This window comes from Strigops habroptila, chromosome 5 (genome assembly GCF_004027225.2).
Source record: "Strigops habroptila isolate Jane chromosome 5, bStrHab1.2.pri, whole genome shotgun sequence".
NCBI lineage: Eukaryota > Metazoa > Chordata > Aves > Psittaciformes > Psittacidae > Strigops > Strigops habroptila.
In genome coordinates this window covers 32,697,657-32,718,104 of record NC_044281.2, presented here as the reverse complement: position 1 = coordinate 32,718,104, position 20,448 = coordinate 32,697,657, and positions in this window count along the sequence as shown.

Genomic DNA, 20,448 nt, shown 5'->3' with positions numbered 1-20,448 from the left:
CTAGAACACTGTACTCATAGGTAAGAAAGGACTTTTGCTTAAGCTGCATATGTACTATGAATATGTATAGTCAACTTGTGCTTAACAAGTAATCTTCACATTATGGAAAGATAATCTAGGCCATACAATGAAGTGTAAACATTGCTTTTTTTCCTCACATTTAGGCTCGTCTTTGCATTCTCAAATCTATCCTTTTCACTATAATATATAACATCACTAGTAACAAGTTGAATGTGTAGTTGTTATCATTAATGGGTCACTATTTTGCTGCTAGGAAAATCTGACTAAAAAACTGAGGGTGAAGAAACACAAAGTAAAACATCAGATGATTCTAAAGGCTTTTGCAATGTGGGCCACTCTTTCAAACACCATATGTTCAATATCATCTGCACCCACAAAAATATTTCAGATGTTTCAAAAGCTGTCTCCAAGCTAGGTTTGCAGCACTGATGCTGTACTTTCCATTGATATTACCATGGAAAAATATAAGTTTGGAGGCAGAAGAGCAGTTCAAGATCTCAGCAGATTTTAGATAATCCTTTTCTCTTCCCTTCCCTTCCCTTCCCCTTCTTTCCCTTTCTTGGTCAAGACTGGGAATTTCACTCCTACTGCAGAACCTGTGGCAAAGGACACCTTAGATGGAGACCAAAAGTATACATCTACTTGACAAGAACAAAGATAGACCTGATCATATGGCCCATGAAACCTCAAAAATCTCATGAGTTATTCATATAACTGTTATGTAATATTTAATTTGCAATCCACTGAGATCCTGCATGATCCTAGAAATAGTCAAACAAAAAGGTTACTATTCATATATTTGATTTTTTTTACAGTCCTGTGCAATTATAATTTATTTTGATCTGATAATCTAGTGCTGCACAATGGTGGCAAATATGTAGTAACGACCTTGGTAATACGATTCATAAAAGCACATCTTCCAATAAAAATGGTGTATATACATGTGTGAAGAAAGGAACATTGGGGTGAAGGGAAGATGCTGGGTAGTTAATGAAAACTTTTCTAACTGGAGTAAAAACCCAGTAATTCTAGACATAGCTGATAAATAGATTTCCACAGCAATAAGCAAAGTTATCCCCCTCTTGCTCTTTCATCACTCAAACTCTGCAAAACTGCATGATAGGAGTTTTATATGATAATACATGTGAGAAAAATCCTGACTGAGCAGTCTGCTCTGAGCAGAGCCATAAATGCTCTATTGCTGTGTGGCTGCCATCATAATTCAACAGTTTTTCTTCACAATTAGGACTGTTCCTTTAGCAATACAGTAATTTTTTATTCTAACAAAAATGCAGGTTTGATAAGGCAGAATACTTAAAGTGTATTCATTTTTATTCTATACCTTACAAGCTCTATTGGAATTATCCTGGGTGTAGATTTGTCTCTTGCTTACATATACCTCAGCCTGCTTTATGGTACCATACTTACAAGTAAATTTTAGCTTGGGTTTCTTCCTGCCCTATGACACTCATCCTAACTATCAAAACTGAACATTAACATTTCCATGATTTTTTTTTCCCCCAGAAGAGTCAATATGCCTTAAAAATGAGAAGTATATTTATGCATGTTTAACAGATAGAAAATGGAAATCAGAGAGGAAATGTTTTACCTGTGGTCACTGAGTGAATCGCACAGAGTTTGGAATAAAACCCTATTTTTTTTTAAAGCAGTAGGAAAACTTAAGGAGTTCAGGGCTGTGTTGTGCAGTCACAACCATCATAATTGTAGTTAGTGCGGGCATTTGCAGGGCACACGTCATCAGTGGTAAGCCCTCCTCTCTAATGCAAAATCTATGTTTCCAACTCTGTGTTTGATAACAAACACTGTGAATTACCTCACATGCATTTCCCACTCATAAGAATTAAAAAAAAGGCTTAACTGTATTATTTGCAGAACTGTTACAGAATGGAAAAACATTAAAATATGCCAGGTAGAATAGAAGGAGATATGTAGGTGAAAATAAAACAAAAAAAGTAAGTAATGATCGTAATGATAATTTTTAAAAATAAATTCAGATGTTTTATTTATATTTATTATTGTTAAACTGTTATTTAGTGTGTCACAGTTGGTCTCGGGTCCTCAACATAGATACATACATACTTAAGTGCCACTGGGTGAAAAGTTGCATTGGATATTACTGTATTCTCTTATTTCTAGCCAGTAGAGAAAGATAACAATCTCTTTTCTATTATTTACTTAATGGTTGTTCTTAAATATAATTATTTATTAATAACTTTGAACTATAATGATAGTAATAAAATCCTCATACAATTATGAAACTTAACACTGTAAACCTTGGGAGATGGGCAACCACACTTACAGTGTTTAACATAAAGAAGAAATATCTTTGTTTGGAATTAATGTCAGTACAGACAGTGTGAGAGCAGCAGTCAAAAATGCCTAGTACTCAGAATGCCAGTGCTCCCCTCTGTGCAGGATGCTGATTTAATTTTGCCAGTGCTTGGCTTCATGTGTGAACTTTCTTACCAAAAATGGGCCATCTGGAAGAGGATGTTTAATCTTGCTTGAGATATTACCTCTGGGAAAGTAGAAGAGAAAAAGGCCTAGCTCAGTCAGAACTGATAGTGAAGTGAAAGAAAATGATGGAAGGTGGCTTATTCAGGGCTTTCCCACAAATGCATATATTAAAAACAACAGTAAGAATAATTAAAAAGAGAGTGAGGCACTCTGGTCCAAAATGGAGGGAGCAATGGAAGAGGAAATAGTATTGTGCTTTGCATTTGAATCCTGATATTGTCAGGACTCATAAGGAATATATCCTTGGTCATTAACTTTTATGAAGTGCTGATTTCCCTTTTGGCTTCCACCAGTCTATCAGTCCTGCAGTGAGGGCTGTATTTCTGCACACAGCTGAGCCAAGTAATTACTCAGTATGATCCTTGAGCACAACATTTTCTCCCAATGAACCTCTCATTATCTGCCTAATAGCTTTGAGACAGCCTCGGTCTGTCTGACTGAATGACCAGTAACGACTCAACTGTTCTCAGGAAGACATAGCATGTTTTTCTGCCAAGACTTGAAGTGTTTCTGTTATATTTAGTACTCATTGGGTGTATGATGTAGTGTAACACCAGCACAAAACAGCCAGTTGTTCTCAAAGCCATCTTTCTCTCCACTGCCTGCCCTGTGTATTTAACCTCTTTATTCATTATAAATTACCTGGAGCTTGTGTCTACAGCACTTTGACAACTGCAAGCCAGGGCTGATGATGCTCTTTATGGCCATTTTGAACAGTTAATATGCTGGTTTCAGAAAATAAAAGAGTTCTGAGATGAAGAAACTTTGTCTATCCTGTGTTAGGTATTTTTGACTTTTTACAGGAGAGCACAGGTGGGTCTGAAGACTGAAATGTAGTGATATAACTTCTTTTACAACTTCATGTGGCGTATGTGAGGTGCAGACTCAGAGCATCTTCATGCAGAGAATTGCTCTAGCTTTTATACCATTCTAGCAAAAGATATTTTTAGCCTATTGCTCTACCTTTTAAACAAAGCTACTTTTAGCACATCATGTTTAGTTCCTGGTTTACAGTTTTGTTTTTTCCAACATTCTTTGTCGTTTCACAAACAGTCCCAAAATAACTAGTTCCTTATCTTTCTGCTCTCCTACTCCTGTCCAACTGGGTTGCTCTTCTTAATCGCACAGTGTACTTTGCTTCTTCTTTAACTCTTTCTTCTCCAGCCAAGCAGTTACTTCTCTTTGGCAATAATCATAGTTTCCATCCTCTCCTACACTTCACAATTATTTCACAGTTCACAACTTACTGAGTACACTGTCTAAAGTATCATACCAAAAAAGTGTTTATGCTATGTGCTATATATAGAAAAAGAAGATGATATCCCTGTAAACCACATTCTATAGACAAGGGTTTTCAACACCTCTTCTAAGTGACTAAGGTACAGAGAAAGAATATGACATGTTAACAGGAGCTGAGGGACTCAATGAAAAAAAACCACCAAAAACCACAGAAAATGTCAATCATCTGACAACTGAAGAAGGGAATGTGGATCTGTGTGTGGGACCTTCTATATTGTTACAAACTGATGGTGCAAGGGAGTATCCAAGGAAGGCAGAGGTTCCTAGAAAGCAAGTCTGGGATTGTCCAAAGTACCTGTATAACTTTAAAAAAAAAAGACTATTAGAAAGTCACCTTTCTTTCTTTTTGTCACACCAGGAGGTTTAAAATCACAATTGGATGGCAACCAGTATGATAATAGGTAGAAGCAGAAGAGGAGGTGAAAATAAGAAAGCCATGCTCATGGCTAGAGTACACAGGAGTGTTTTGAATATTCAGCAATTAACATGGAACTTTAACTGAACAATTCTCTCTCAGCAAAAATCATCAGTAGTTTTTCACCAAACACTGGAGAGAAACATGGATTAAAAAATAGATGGAGCAAATATATGGATAGCTTTATAAAAAGGTATTTTTACTTAAGTGTCTGCTCTAGAAAAAAACTGGGAGAAACAAGATAAAGATATGTTTTCATAGTACGGAAATAAAATAAAAACCACGGAAGAGATTTTTTTAAAAGATTTAAATAAATGTTGTCCCTCACACATTTTTCTCTCTTCCTTTTTTTTTCTTTTTTTTTTTTTAACACTTTAATTAGGTATTCTTTTTTCAGTTTCTCCTTGAAGAATAAATAAGAAAAAAACATCCCTTTTTAAGACAGCACTCTTTTTGCATCAAGTGCTAAATTTGCTGCTGTAGCCTGAACGCTAAATTTCTGCGCTGAAAGTCAGTGGGCTTTACGAATTCCAGAAATAAGTAGGGGGAAAAAAAAAATGCAGTAAGGCTCCAGTGAACTAAAAAATTTTCCCAGTGATATATTACATGGAGCCTTCTGCAAAACTTAAGACATAATATGAACCAGTTCATATTCCTTCAGAGTGTGCAATTTCTGTGTTTCCTTGTTGCTAGATATTACTGTACATGACCAGCACATCATCCTCACTTTCTTTCTTCAATATTACCAGGCCACTGTATCTATGTTTGTATGTAGTAGAGCAAGGTTTGGAATGCACCAGTATGTGTAAAAATGTTTCTCTTTCTAAGAAGGTATTTCTCCAGGCTGTATCAGAGTGTTTCCTAGAAAGGAAGCAATTCATTTCCTGCTTCTGCAGAAGACCTCAAAGTCAACAGCCCTATCTGGAAAGGGGGGTTCTTCTGTTACCTCCCTCACCAGGAAACTCAGCATCTTTTTTTTTTTTTCTCTTTCAACACTGCTCTCACACACAGTTTATTCTGCCCAAACACTTGCTGTCAAGGAGCAGCAGCCACGAAAGTGTTTCTCTGAGAAAACTGAGTATCTATTTTTTGAACAGAGAAGGAATTCAATGATGCTAATAATCCTCCTGCAGCAGGGAGAAGCTGATATTTTAGTGAATGTTCCCTTTTGACATGAACTATTTCCCTCTCTTATGTTAGGGGGATTGTTTACATATGATAAGGAAAAACTCCCATTTCCATTTATTTAAAAAAAATAAAAAAATCCCTCTGTAGGCCATCAGAGCTGAAAATAAACTGAGCTGGCTGCCTCTGGGTATTTATCGAACTTCAAGTGCCCATGACTCATTCCTTGACTACAAAAGAAAAAAATAATAACTTTCAGATTTGCTACATGAGAGACTGAAACAGGGTTCTCAATGCTACTGCATGGCAGAAGAAAGGAAAAATGGAAATGCTATACCAGCTCTAGTACAAAATGTGGCTCTGTTTTACTTCCCTAGCATTCACGTTTTTAAAAATTCATATTTGCTTTAAAGAGAAGGAATTTGAAATTAGCTGTGCATGCACTTCACAAGACTCATCATCAGAAAGAAAATTAATACTTTATGTGCTGTGTAGTGGATGCAGAAACAAAGATGTTATCAATAGGTGTTATTTGGAATACATATGGAAAGAACAAAATGTATGGTAGCACTCTTTCATCCTGATTCTGGCAAGGATGGAAAAGAAAGAGATTTGGTGCAAGGAGCATGGAGATTGAATAATAATATACTGGAAGCATTTCCAAATGTAATGACAAGAAGTTCCCAGAAACGAGGAGCACTCTGAGCACCTCACCCTGGCTTATACACCCCGAACCATCCACTGAAGCATTAATGCTGCTTCTCCACTCCCAAAGTGGGAAATTAGGATGAAAGGTAACAGCTGTGCTAGGGAGTAGGCTCTCTTTAAATGCAGTCATCCAGATAGAGAGCCCCTATATGAAATGGAGCCTGGGTAAGATGGGGCTATGTTTGGTTTCATGCTTTGCTTCTTGCACTTGTTGCATCTATTTCTTAGTAGTTGCATAAATATCCGTTTCATTTCCTGCAGTCAATAAAACCTGAATCTCCTCTTCTGACTGAGGACTTGTTGCAATGGTGATCTTCAGCTGCTTGCAAGCTGTGGAGAAAATCTGTAAGTACTTCAAAATTGTCCAAATATTAGCAAATAATAGATGGGACACTGCAACAATTTAGTTAGACTCAAGATATTAAAAATGCAAGGAGAATGTACAAGAGCATGAGAGGGCTGTTTTTTGAAACAACAAGTGAATGAGAGTAATGTATTCAAATGTGGGGTAGCCCATATTCTAGTGAGCAGAGATGCCTGATGACGAAGGCCTGAGCCTCCTCTTGTGAATATATCCATGGCTGCTTACCTACACATGAGATGGTCCCAGTACAAATTTCTAGCAGTCAGGCAGATAAGTCTAAAAAGTGATGCACCAGTAGAAAAGATAATGCAGATTTATTTACGGTCCTTGTTCAACCAGTTTTTCTTCATTCATTGCAGCAGGAAGCTCCTTACTGAGAAAGCAGAGGGAGCTAAGTAAAAAAAAAAAAAAATTGAGGGCTTCAGACTTTAAGAAAAAGAGTTACCTATGTCTTATGCACTATTTATTCATTTTTGGCTTTCTGAGAATATTATGAAGACTGATTACTCAACAATCATTTCTTAAGGGAATTGAAAAGCAACTAGTAGCATGATGGTCATCTGTTTCTATATCTTCTGGCTGCATGCCTCGTAGTGCCAACCTCTGCAATGGTGCCCCACAATCCACCACATTGAGCTCAGGGGACCCTGGCCGCAGAGAGGCTGAGCTGGGTCAGTACTGTATAATATCCCTGGTCTGGTTGGATATGGGAGCTTATGGATGGCTGTACTTCAATAAGTTGCTTTGGAAGCATAGGTGACATGGGTCACTTCCAAATAGATTAAAGTGATTCCTTGTCCTGGGTTCAGCTACAGCAGTCATTTTTTCTCCTTCTTAAGTAGCTGGTGCAGTGCTGTGTTTTTGACTTTCAGCCTGGGAACAATGCTGATAACACTGATGTTTTCAGTTGTTGCTAAGTAATGTTTACTCTGACCAAGGACTTTCTCAATCTCATGCTCTGCCAGGGAGGAGGGGAAGCCGGGGGGAAGCAGAAACAGGACACCTGACCCAAACTGGCTAAAGGGGTATTCCATACCACAGCATGTCATGCCCACTATATAAACTGGGGGGAATTACCCGTAAGGCCCAGATCACTGCTCGGGTCGGGCTGGGTATCGCTCGGTGAATGGTGAGCAATTGCATCCTCTCCCCTTGTTATTTCCCTTATCATTATTATTATTGGTGGTAGCAGTAGTGGTTTTGTATTATACCTTAGTTACTGGACTGTTCTTATCTCAACCCATGGGAGTTACATTCTTTTGATTCTCCTCCCCATTCCTCCAGGAGCAGGGGGAGGAAGAAGGAAGGGAGTGAGCAAGCGGCTGTGTGGTTCTGAGTTACCAGCTGGGCTTAAACCACGATACTCCTCTTCTGTATAGGCATGGCTGTGAAGTAGTTTGGTTTTCCTGTGAAGCCTTGGACCTGTTTAAGTTAAATATAGAGGGCTGATGTAATGTTTAGTGAGTGAGAAAAGATGTTAATTGTAATGTACTGAGTTTCTCTTTTCCTTTTTTAAAATAAAGTGTTCTTGATCTCTAAATTGCCACGCTTGCTGGTGATGGTGGGTATTGCTGTCTGTTCCTGCTGTCAGAAGAATGGGAAAGGAGACATGAACAGGGGACAAGATTGTCTGTCTAGTGAAGCTGATACTATCCATGATTGTGGATAATGCCTGTAAAAGATTGGACCAAGGGAGATGGGAAGGACTGAAAGAAAAAAAGGAACTGAAGTCTCTTCTCACTCCAGCCTAGTTACTGAAAATCTGACTCTTGACCTATTTTCCTGTCTTTTGGTTTTTAAGTAATTCACCTCTAATAGACAATATGATACAGTTTTGCTAATTGTTTATCCAATGGGATCATTACTTTATGAAATTGGATCTCTCACACATGCCCATCTGCATTGAGACCAGCATCTCTGGGGTAAAGTATATTCCCCAGAACACAGTCTGGCATTCATCTGAAGACATTAGAAGATGTTCACTAATTCTCTATGTGTTTTCTTTTCTAACTTAAATAACATCTACAGAACCTGCTACATAAGATACTATTCCTCTGGTATTAAAAAGAAAACAGAATTTCTGTAGCATTTCAGAATAAAATGTAAAGTAGTCAATGTGAAGAGTAGACTGAAAAAATAATTAAATGAAATTAAGATTCAGGTCTAGCTTTTTCCATGCTTGTCTTAAAGTCTGTTGTCATAGCTACTGCAGCATAAGCTGACTCAGTATGTTCACTCTTTCTTTAAAGACACATGCACCTTTTTAAGAAAACTGAAGTAACTAAGCAAATATCTGAGAGGAGGGGACAGAAATCAAAGTTGTCCTTGTGCGTCCATAATTTTATCATGAGCTATTATTTGGATCAGGGATATTCAGCCTTTATCAGCTAGAATCCATTTGTTCCTCAAGGTCAGAGAACCAGAAAATAATTAGATGCATATTAAAGTACACTGTAGTGTTTCAAACTTCAAAAGGGTCAAAATTCAGTGTGGCTATTTTACCACAGACTCAGTTGTTAACATGAGTTATCTAAACACACAATGGCTTCAAACTTCTGTTCCATTAGCACGTTTCATGAGCAACATAACATTTCTGGATTCGGGAGGGTCTCAAAGTTTAGACATCTCTGAAAATACTAACCTTTTAAATTTGTCTTAAAATTTTGACAAATATCTGGATTACTTTGCTCTTTTATACTGCTTATCCTATAATCTTATTCTTCTCTGAAATATCTCTAGAAGTATTCTTATATCACATTATTGGAATTTCTTGAAGTTGAATAAGGTGAAAAGTTTTGTTTAGGGTTTAGGTGAGACTGGAAGTTAATGATTATTTTATTGCAGGTCAAATATAACTTATCTGCCATGTGTCTAAATCAATATGGGTATCTGGCCTGTGAGCTCCCTATCATGTTCCTCTTGTGGCTTTGTCCCTCTGCATGACTTGGACTGTCTTTGCCCCTTAACTGAACTGTGTCCTGTTTCACTACATTTGGGAATTCCCTCTGGTCAAGATTTGCTTTATACCCAGAATGTGTCAAGTAGTAGGTACTGGCAAGTATTTTTCTCTTTGATTCCTGTAATGATCTGACAGATAGGTGCCTTACCTCAATAAAATGCTAAAAAAGGAATGCCTTGCTGTGCAGATAGGCAATATCTATAAAACCATGTGTTGCTCACAAGTTGATAACATGTTTCTGCTTTGCCTGGTGGCAATGACTTTTCTCCTTATTCAGTGTTTTTTTTTAAATGTAATGTGGACACCTTGAACCATGTTTTTGTCAGATTTTAAATTTTCCTAAATCCATAATTTCATAGATGTTTCCAGCAGTCAGCAGTCCTGATAGCTGTTTTCTTCTTTTACAGGGAGACTTGTTTCTATAAAGCTGACTGAAAAAATGGAGAAATGAAATGGGCTGTTAACTAGCTTTGGGACAGTTATCTAGACCTTCCTGCTAAGCAATTCCCTGAGAAGAAAAAAAATAATGTGTATGCAAAATGCTTGAGCATGCAGATAATCCTGAGCATATGAGAAATTACATGCTGAATCTGAAACCCATACCATAGACTACTTTTATGCTCTCTTTCAACAGTTTCTTGTCCATGGGCTCCCTCACTGGCTTAGAGATATGTATATACTTCACTGGATCTGGATCCAATTAAGCAAATTCTATCTGGCTTTGCCCCTGGCTTTTCTGGCTGGTAGTGATGCAGTAATTCATGTGGACTACATCTTCTCTGTTTTTACTAATTTCAGAAAAATTAGATAATTGGCTGTTTTCTTGTTTTTCAATGCAGGTAGAATAGATCTTCACACATCTACAATGACAAAGTTTAATGAAGAACTTTACATATGGCAATAATTACATGCTATGTATTTCCAGCTATGAAATAATGGAGTAGCTGTCTACAAGTGAAAGTTCTTCAAATTTCTCAGTTACAATGTTTTCCTTTTCTGGCACCTGACCTTTCTTAAGCACAACCCAAGCAATACTCTGTTGGTTAACTGCCCAAGCTACGCTGCTGCTGTTTGTTGGGGTTCTTTTGTCTTGGCCCCTTGTATAAGGGCTAAATATGCCCTGTTCAATATTTTCAAAGAAGGAAGATTGTTATGAAAATAATAAGAAGCATGGCTTGTTTTGTGTGTTTTAGTGTAAGGGTTGGTTGCTAAAATGTTTAATGAATACATTTTTGAGAATAGCATGCTGTAATGGGGCTGGAAGGTGTCAATATGCAAATGTATATACATAAGCATGCAAATAACCACTGATGTCAAAGAGAAATTTTGTAGCAAAATCGGGTTTTGGGGTTGTGTGGGTTTTTGGGTTGTTTTTTTTTTTTTTTTTGTTGGTTGGGGTTTTTTTTTGTTTGTTGTTGGTTTTGTTTTTGTTTTGGTTTTTTTTTTTTTTTAACTACCAACTTTTTTAGGATACTTAACCATTTTCTGATGTAAAAGCTAAAAATGTTTCATGTACACCCATTTATGCATAGCATAACATAAATGGGGTGGTTTCTCATATATCTTCTTGCTTATGGTATAGGCAAGGAGATTTAGTTGCTAGTTGCTTGCATCCTCTCCTTCCCTTTCTCTGTTCCTCTTTAGACAATATCTCTCTAGTATTTAAAGACCTGTATCAGCTTTTTATGAGCTCCCTTTGGCTCGTTGGAAGGCTTTCATGACAGGCTCAGCTGTAATGTGACTGAGGCCATGCTGTGCTCTTGGGAGAACAGGGTTAATGGAAACCCAGCCAATCCAGGGAGCAGCTTGATGTAAAACACTTGTATAGCACAAAATGCTTTCACATCACCTGCAAAGAGGGCTGTAGAAGTATATGCTTGACTGGTGCAGGATGACACTGGAAAAAAGACAACTGTGCACCAGGGGCCCTCAAGGCACAATGCAACCAGACTCCTTTGCTTCTCTGAACAAGCAGGTCCAGGCTGCAGTCAGCAATACTGGTGTATTGTAACTAAGTGTCTTAATTTAGCATGAAATACTAACTCATGCTTCACAAAAACTACAATTTTACTGAAAAAGCTTTGAAGTCAACTAATGAGGCATTTTGCTTGTCAGTTGTCTTTGTGTTGCTATGAATTTGTATTGCCAGATTGTAAAACACTACTAGGCGTTATTCAGATCTGGAAATACAAATTTTGGATCTAGAGCCCTTCTCTGTCTCTAAGCAATAATGCCCAGCACCCCCTGTTGCCTCTACAAAAGGGCTCCAAGGAACATCTATACTAGCTGTCTCCCAGCATTCCTTGGTAATAGGTTAGTCCATGAGGTGAAGAAACCCCTCTTAGGAGAAAAGATCTTAATGTTGATACTGGGGTAGATTTCTGCTATCTTAGCTCTGCTTTCTCTTACAAAATGAGATGGTTAAAGAAAGCTTGGAATGTACTATAATGGTAATATGTTGCTCAAACTATCTTTCAAGCAAAGTATGGTCGCTACATTAACTTCCATGTTGTCTCTGATTTAGTAGCACTAAGATGCTTTGGCTTTATGAGAATAGGTGAGTCATCTGAAGTAGATTTGGAAGATGCAAGACAAAACTGTTTCTTCAAGTAAATGAGTAGGACAAAACATGATACGTTTGTGTTCGCTGTTTCCTGGAGTCCTGGAAAAGACACTTCTTCAGGCAGTTGCACTGTATTTCTCTAGTCATAACTGTAGATATTGAAGGCTTTGGGTTATATTTGATCTTTCATTTGCCTTTAAAAACTATCTTCCTGTGAAGATGACATTTTTGGCAGCAAACAACAAGCTGTTTCCATTCTCTGCTTTTGGAAGTTCACTCATGGTATACTGTTCATAAGAGAAAATTCTCAGGCAGTTCACACAGGTAGGAGGGAGTTTCTAAAAATCTCAAAGTAGCGAGGAGGAGGAACAAAGAGATTTTAAACTCTTTTGTAAGGATCCAGATTTTTCCAGTTTTTTTGGAAAAATCATCTATGTAGTCAAGTTGCAAGTAGGGAGTTCCAGTGACAACACAGCAGAGGCATGCTGTCCAGGAGCAAGTCAACTGTTTAGGGAACATCAGTGACTGGGAGAAATTTACCCTAGTTATGACTTTTGTTTAAGAATATAACAAGATTTTCTTATACTTTGTTTTATGCATTGTTTACAATTTAGTTATGTGCTTTTTCCTAAATCATTTATGGGTACACAATCCAATATTTTGGGGTTATATCATGGCAACTTCTGCTGATGTTTCTGTTTCTCAGGCATATTATCTCAAAGAGCTTTCTTTCACTGTCCTTCCAGCAATCAACTACATATGCACTTGCCTCACTTTTTTTATCTTTGTAGTGTCTCTCGATAATGAGTATGAATGTTTAGAGCCCTAGTTATGACCCTGTGGCTTGTAAAGTATGCCCCATTTCAATTGTCTGTTCAGAACTGGGTTTTGACCCACTTTTAGTGCTTTCCATCACAAGTATACACTGCTTCTCCTTCTGCCATCTTTTTCTCCAAGTTTTACTGTAGAACATTTCCTACTTTCCTGTCTATCGGGTTGAGGGCTGTCTTAGCCACTCTGAAGGCCAGGCCAGGTCTTTCCCAACAGCTGCCTTCAGTCAGGAAGCTTTGACACTTCAGGTATCCTCCTTGTCAGTTACAGTTTTCTCTGTGTTAGCTACTAGTCCCTCAGATTTCAACCTTTTTTAGGTATTTACTGTAAAAGGCAGAAATATGTTAGCTGATGTGATAGAAGACTGTTTCTCAGACAGTTTCCTGCTTCCTGCACACCTAAGCCACACCAGCTCAAATGTAACAAAAATCACTGCTTCTAAAAAAGTGAAGCATTCTCAAATCAACCTGTTTACATTATACTTCAGAGCCTTAATGTGAAATCATATTTCTGGTTTAGAGCTTTTATTATGAAGAAATTCAAATCAAAATATCTTCACGCAATTAGCTGTAACTGGGCTTTTATAGGCAGGCGTGTCCTCTTGGGGAGGGAAATGGTGAGGAGGAAAGTTTTAGACATGTCACTGATGAAACCACTGGTAGTTTAATAGTATCAGACATAATGAAGGTGGTTAAAGATAGATATGTGTGGAGTATAACTCAACGACTTTCTGGTTAGTCAGTGAAAAATGACTCAGTTTTTATCTGAGGTGTTCTGAATCACCACTTGGCAAACATCCCTGAAAACACTGGGACTCTAGGCTGGTTTTTTAGGTACTCAAGTTAAACAGCAAGAGTGCAGCAAGTGATTTTTGATATTTCCAGCAATAAAATGTTTGAATTATTTTATTTGGGATATTTCTTTAGATAGTGATTTGTTATGCCATAACGATATCCCAGCAGTTGCTCATCAATTTTAAGAGGTAACACTCACTTATTAATATTTTGCGTAGTTGTTTCCTATAAATCCAAATTCTCTTTCCAAATTACATGTTCCAACTACTTATTTTTTAATCCTTTAATATATTATCAAGACAATGTGTTCTTTGACCTTGTATATCCATTAAACACTAAGAGTGATCAGTATATATCTGAGAATACACACCTACTGTGTGATTCCTGCAGAACTGCAAAACGGTTGTTCTGTACCAGCAACAGAATCATTGTTCATGTCTACTTCATTTGCATGTGTAAGCACACTTCTTCTTCCTTTCTTAAATACAAAAGTGCTTCATTTGTAAATCAGCAAAACCCATCTATGAAACACAAGTTATCTTCCTGCATTCCAAAGCTAGTTTCTCTTCAGAGGCTCACATTAGAAGATTCCCAAGGGTAGTGACTGCAGATGATCACAAGGACATAAAGTCAATATCACATTACTCAGCTGTGTGTTAGTCCTTGTACAGGTATATTGCTTCTTTTAGAGAGACAAAGGTTTAACAGCTTGGTCACTCTTTAGGTATGCAGTGAGCAGCACTGGTAAGACAGAAGTGTTTAAAAAAGTTGTAATAAAAACCAGCTTATATCATCTCATCTTCTATTAAACTCTATTACTGGCAGGTATCTAAACTAAAATAGTGTGGTATAAGAAGGAAAAAATAGACTATGACATTCATGTAAAGAAGGCAAAGAAGTGTAGTTTGTGGACTTTTAACCAAAACCACTGGAGAGAAAAGAGCTATGCAGAAGGGCACAAACTAGCCTCACTGTTTCGCAAAGAAATGCGCTTAAATTCTGGAACTTATTGGAAGGGAAGAAAAGGATAGATACAGAACATGGGTGCTTTGTGCTAGTCTCATGAACAGACAGGAAAAATCCAGATAGGCTGGGGACAGAAAGCTCAAGCAACCAACAAATAATAACAATAGAAAGAAAAATTTTTCTAACTGATCTATAAAGTTTTTGGCTGATATCAAGACAAAAGTAAACTGCTTTCCAGAGAAAGATATGGCAAGTTCAGCTTGTAGCACAAATCTGAAATGTGGTACAGAAGCTGTTTTCTCTGCATACCAGATAACTGCACTGATAAGCACAAGAAAAATGTTATCAGCTATGTGGTACATGCATAACAAAAAATGCGTGTGGGGGGAGAAGACGTGATTTACCTTTTCCTATGTATGTGTATATTTAGGGTAGTCTCATTGGCCATTGCAAAAGCTCAAATCACTTTTGTTAAGAATAATACTTGAAGTGGAGGATAACAAAATGAAGGAATTCTTCTGAGATGATGTGTGGCTATTTTAATAAAGAAAAGGTAGATGTGACCCAGACCTGTGAAAATCTTCGAAAGTTAAGATACTGAAATAATAGGATATATCCAAACAAATTTAAGCTCTTTTGTGCTAGTTTTGGCTGATAGTAAACTTTCTTCATAATAGCTAGTATGGGGCTATGGTTTGGATTGGCAATAAAACAGTGTTGATAATTCAGGGATGTTTCAGTTACTGCTGAGCAGGGCTTACACAGAGCTAAGGTCTTTTCTGCCTCTCACCCCACCCCACCAGCGAGCAGGCTTGGGGTGCACAGGAGTTGGGAGGTGACAAAGCTGACCCCGACTGACCAAAAGGATATTCCACTCCATATGTTGTCATGCTTAGGCTATAGAGCTGGGGGAAGAAGAAAGGGGAGATGTTTGGAGTTAGTGTTTCATCTTCCCATGTAACCTGTATGTGTGGAGGAGCCCTGCTTTCTTGGAGATGTCTGAACATCTGCCTGCCAATGGGAAGGAGAGATTTAATTCCTTGTTTGGTTTCCTTGTGTGCACAGCTTCTGCTTTACTTATTAAACTGTCTTTATCTCAAACCACAAGTTTTGCCACTTTTACCCTTCCAATTCTCTCCCTCATCCCACTGGGGTGGGGGGGAGTGGGCAAGTGGCTGTGTGGTGTTTAGTTGCCAGCTGGGGTTAAACTATGACAACTTTACAAATGTATAAAAGGATCTATATTCCAGGCTTGGTCAGCTAGTTGGAAGTCTACTACTTAATTTGGTTCAATTGGGCAAAAAGGGAAAAGTATTTACTGCTTTCAAAATTCCATTTGGAAGATGATATTTCAAGAGAACATCTGCTGTCTCTTCAGCACAAGAGATATTCCAGAAATCATACCATGATATTTTTGCATATGGCATGATCTGAAAGATGCACAAGGTAAAACTAATTGCATGGCTGCAGAATGAAGGGAACTTGAATGTTAAAATGAACTACAGAAAAATTAAATTGGTGCTGAGAAAACAAATAACTTGTCACACCCTGGGAAGAGGAGTAATTGGGCTGGATTGGAACAAACTGAGAATAAAGCAATTTGAAGCAACAGTTCTTTCTAACATTCTTTCTGACCTTTGGAAATCAGGTTAGGAATTATTAGATACCACTGATATCACTCTACATAAGTAGAAATTGTAGCACTTCTATAACACATTGGGAAGGAGGAGGTGGGGGTGTCTTTAAGGAGTAACTGGGACATAGAGAAGACTTTCTGAAGAAAACTAAGGTTAGAAAACAAAATGCTAAAAATCAGTGCTCCAGAAGCTGGAGAAGTATTCTTGCAAGGAAACTTTCTGTTGGCATTTGGCTCCTGAGTGCAGATATCAGCTCTGCTGTCCTTAGCTTTTGTAACTGGATGTCAGAAATGTGTTGGGATGTTGCAGGGGAAGTGCACATTGTGTGGCTGTATAGTTCAAATGTATCACAAAACTCACAAAAATGTTCTCAATGTAGCAGAAACTTTTATGTTGTTGAGATTCTAGTGTTTGATCTTGATGCCACAAAGGCCAAGCCTAAGTTGCAATATTGCCTTGAAAAGAATTTCTAGTAGCATTACACTTCCTGTGCTGTTTCAGAGATTGAAACAAAACAAACAAGAACAAAAGATAAAATGTGGAAGATGCAAAGGAACAAGTGAATGAGATGCAATAATTGTTCTGTATAAAGATGTTATCAGAAATAGCAAAAGATATAGGTAAGTATTTATATAACTACCCTGAAAACAGCCATGCAGGCAAGGTAATTGATTCGTGGAACTCATCAACAAAGTTTTAAGTTGACAAGCAGGTATTCTTTATTGCGGCACTGGAGAAGACAGGGGATAGCTCCTCCTAGCATGTTCTGTCCGAGCATCAACCAAACCACAATTATATTGTCATTAGTCATACATATTCATTATATTGTATACGTATTCATGAAGTTGTTTATACATGACATCACATTCCTAGAACATTCTTCTCACCTGAGCACTTTATTATGGTAGTGGTCTTTGGGACCTTTGGTTGTTTCTTCATCATCTTCCTCTTCATCACCTTATCTTTTCCTTGAATTCTTGTTCTGGTAGTCTTTGAGGTCTGCACAGTAGATAAGTGCTTACACCAGTTTAATTAGTTCGGTAACACTTGACATAAGTGAGTGATTTCTTCTTGTCCTTCTACTTATCGGTTAACTTAGCTACAGCACATCCTGAACATCTGCTAGTTTCAGACACTCTTTATCTACAGTCCTGTTTTGCTTATGATAAATTTTGTGCGAAGGTCATAAGGTTCTAAAGCTATGTCAGCTACAACGATTTATCTTATACAATGATCCTTATGTTCTTTTGGTTGGGCTTTTTAGGTTTGGAAAGTTTTATTGTTATGTACAAAGCCACCAAGCTTAAAGTTACTTAAAACTGAATTTTCTTGTTTACAAAGGATTATGTTTAATTTTGTACTTCCTTGTCTCAAATGAATTCAGGCAAAAGTAATATTTACTAGGTGCAGTACCATCTGCTTAATGTATCTGCATGTGCCCCTGAAAAAAATCAGTGGATTTCACTTCCTTGCCTTAGCAGAAAGAAAATCCCATGGCCCAGTAAAACAAGTCCTGAACTACACTAGAGACCTTCAAAACCTTGCCTAGGATTTGTAGAACTTTCAAACCTCACCTGTGTGGTCAGAGTTTCACCCACGCACCTTGACAATTTGAGCATGATGCTGAAACCAATAACATCTGCAAATATCTCTCCTGATTCCCAGTGTTACCAATCATGGCAAAATGAAAGTTGGTTGGATTGAGGAAGGCAATAGAGATACTGTTATAGTAAATGACCAAAACTCTGAAATCTTTGAAAATGAGCTTCATAACAGGCTGGGAAGCTGATGTAGCTGGAGTTTGGTAACCAAGCAGATGAGTTCAAGGGAAGATAGGGAATAAGCATCTAAGTGACATGTCAGACACCTGAGGATTTCTCCTATTAGTGCAGCCACACCTGATGATGAAAATACTGGCCTGAGGGGCTGAAATAGACAATGAAGAGAGTGCTTGCTGTGATCCCACAAAACTATTAACAGCCACCCACTGCGCAAAGAGAAGACACTATGCAATTACAACTGCTACCACATGATCTTTGGATGTTGCTAATGGCTATATGCCCAGGCACAAGCAGCAATGTTGCCTGCACAGTCTTGCCCAAAGAGCGAAAGCCTTGTGATACAGCTATGTAAGATTAATATGAAGCTTCATTAGTTATGACATCTCCTACTTGCCTGTGTGCCAAGAGTGGGTATACTGTACTTATGCCCACTGTGATAACTTCAAATTAATGTAATTAGGTCCTTGTTTTTCTGTCTTGACTTCGTATCGGCCTTACGTTCAGTAGTTTGGCATCAGCTTGCTAACCATCCTTAAGAATTCTGTGGGTTCCCACCCACTGTTTTTCCAAAGGCTAATCCTCACCCACAGACAACAACGGTGGCTTGCATGAGAGGAAGACGATTCATGGCCCAATGAATGACTAAAACTCCTGCACTTCATTGCTAGCAGGCTTTGTGCATTGAGTGTTCTTTCCAGTCACTTTTAAACTCCTGAAAAGTGTTTTTACAATGATTTCAAGTCAGTATAACTTTGCAGGTCAAATTTGGTAAAATAAGGAGTAAATGAAAATAGTAATAATGAAGAGACCACAGCAATCAGAACAGTGAAGATGCTACTATTGGAAAGAGTAAGAAAATCCTTTTTTTTTTTTTTTTTTTTTTTTTTAAAAGGAGAAGAAATTCTGTTCAGAAAGTTGTTGTGTATATCAATGTTTGCATGATATTTTGTGGGGCATGTAATATAGTTTTTAAGTAGTGCTGTCTAGGAAAGGAAATACTGTCATTAGGAATAATTTTAAGAGGTAAGAAGTGAAGAGTAGATAAGAATCTTGAATTATGAGAATTTAGATATTTCTAAGATCTTAGGGCTTCAGTTAATAGGCTTATGAATGTTTATTGATAGCCTGATAGATAAAATGAAAATTTTTGCACCCTTGGCAAATCTAATTTGAAAGATCTACCTCCTCCTTCTCTCCTGCAGGCTTTCATTTGCATATGCCAAAATCAACTCCCCCCACACATACATAAATAAGCAAGTAAATACAAGGGCTCTCCACACAAGCAGTTCCAGTGAACGGGGTGTTGGCAGAATTACCTGTGTGTAAAGTGGAACAGAGGCAATCTTTAGAGACAAGAGCTCTCTTCTTTGAGGCTGGATGCAGGGAGAGAAGGATGTCTGAGTGCTTCTTCCCTTGTTCTTGGCTAGCTCATGCTGAGAAGTTCAAAACCAAGGTTTAAAGGAGAAGGTAATTATTCAGAAGTTGCTGGGGAAGTGGCTAATGGTGGCTGGCTGTGCTGCAAGTGTCATAGTTAAACAAGAAGAGGGGCTGAGAGGTGGCAGCTAGACCCAGTGGAGAGAGACAGGACCCTAGCTGATGAAACATGTTTAATAGTAGATTTAGAATCTTTCTACACCATGATCACTTGCTTCCATTTTTGTTTATAATGAACTAACATGCTGTGACACTTCAGACTCTGACTGTCTTTTTCCTTGCCTGGCCTTTGAAGAGAGAGATCACCTACTAAAACACCTCTGAACAGAGAAGTCCTCATTTTCAAGTTAGTGCCTCTGAAGTTTTCTAGACTGTGTGCTCTGGTGGTGGTTTGAGCATGGAAGTGAAGGAACCTGTAGCATGCACAAGAGTGGATAGCAATTCTGAGTGAGTGTTAAGGTTGGTTTTTGCCTTTTCCCTGTAGTTAACACTTATTTTATACTCATACTTATTTCAACTTCTCCATTCTCAGCTTAGAAAAATATTTCAGTTGTAGCTTTAATTACACAGTCACAGAAGTTTGCTTTCTTCAGTGTCTGCTTCTAACCAGTACTTGTTGTGTATTTGAGCTATTGTATGACACAGCAACTGAGTTAACGTCTTCGGGTCATTTTTTTTTTAAAGCTCTTATACTTTCTTTTGAAGCTAAGCAAAATATTAGTGGTAACCAACCTGAACATAATACCTGTAGTTTCAAATATCAGTAAGCACCCTATTAAGAACAGTTTTTAATAAGGTCCATTTTAATAAGGGTGTTCTGAGACCCAGGACACATGGTAACAATGCTATGGTCGGAATGTAATTCTGTTGGTTTCTGTAATTTCTCAGAACTCTGTCTTAGGAGTTTGGCGGGGGGGGGGGGGTGTATGTGTTTGTTTTGGTGGTTTTTGTTGTTTGGGTGGTTTTTTTTGGGTTTTGTGGGTCTTTTTTGGTGGGGGTTTTTTTTTTTGGTT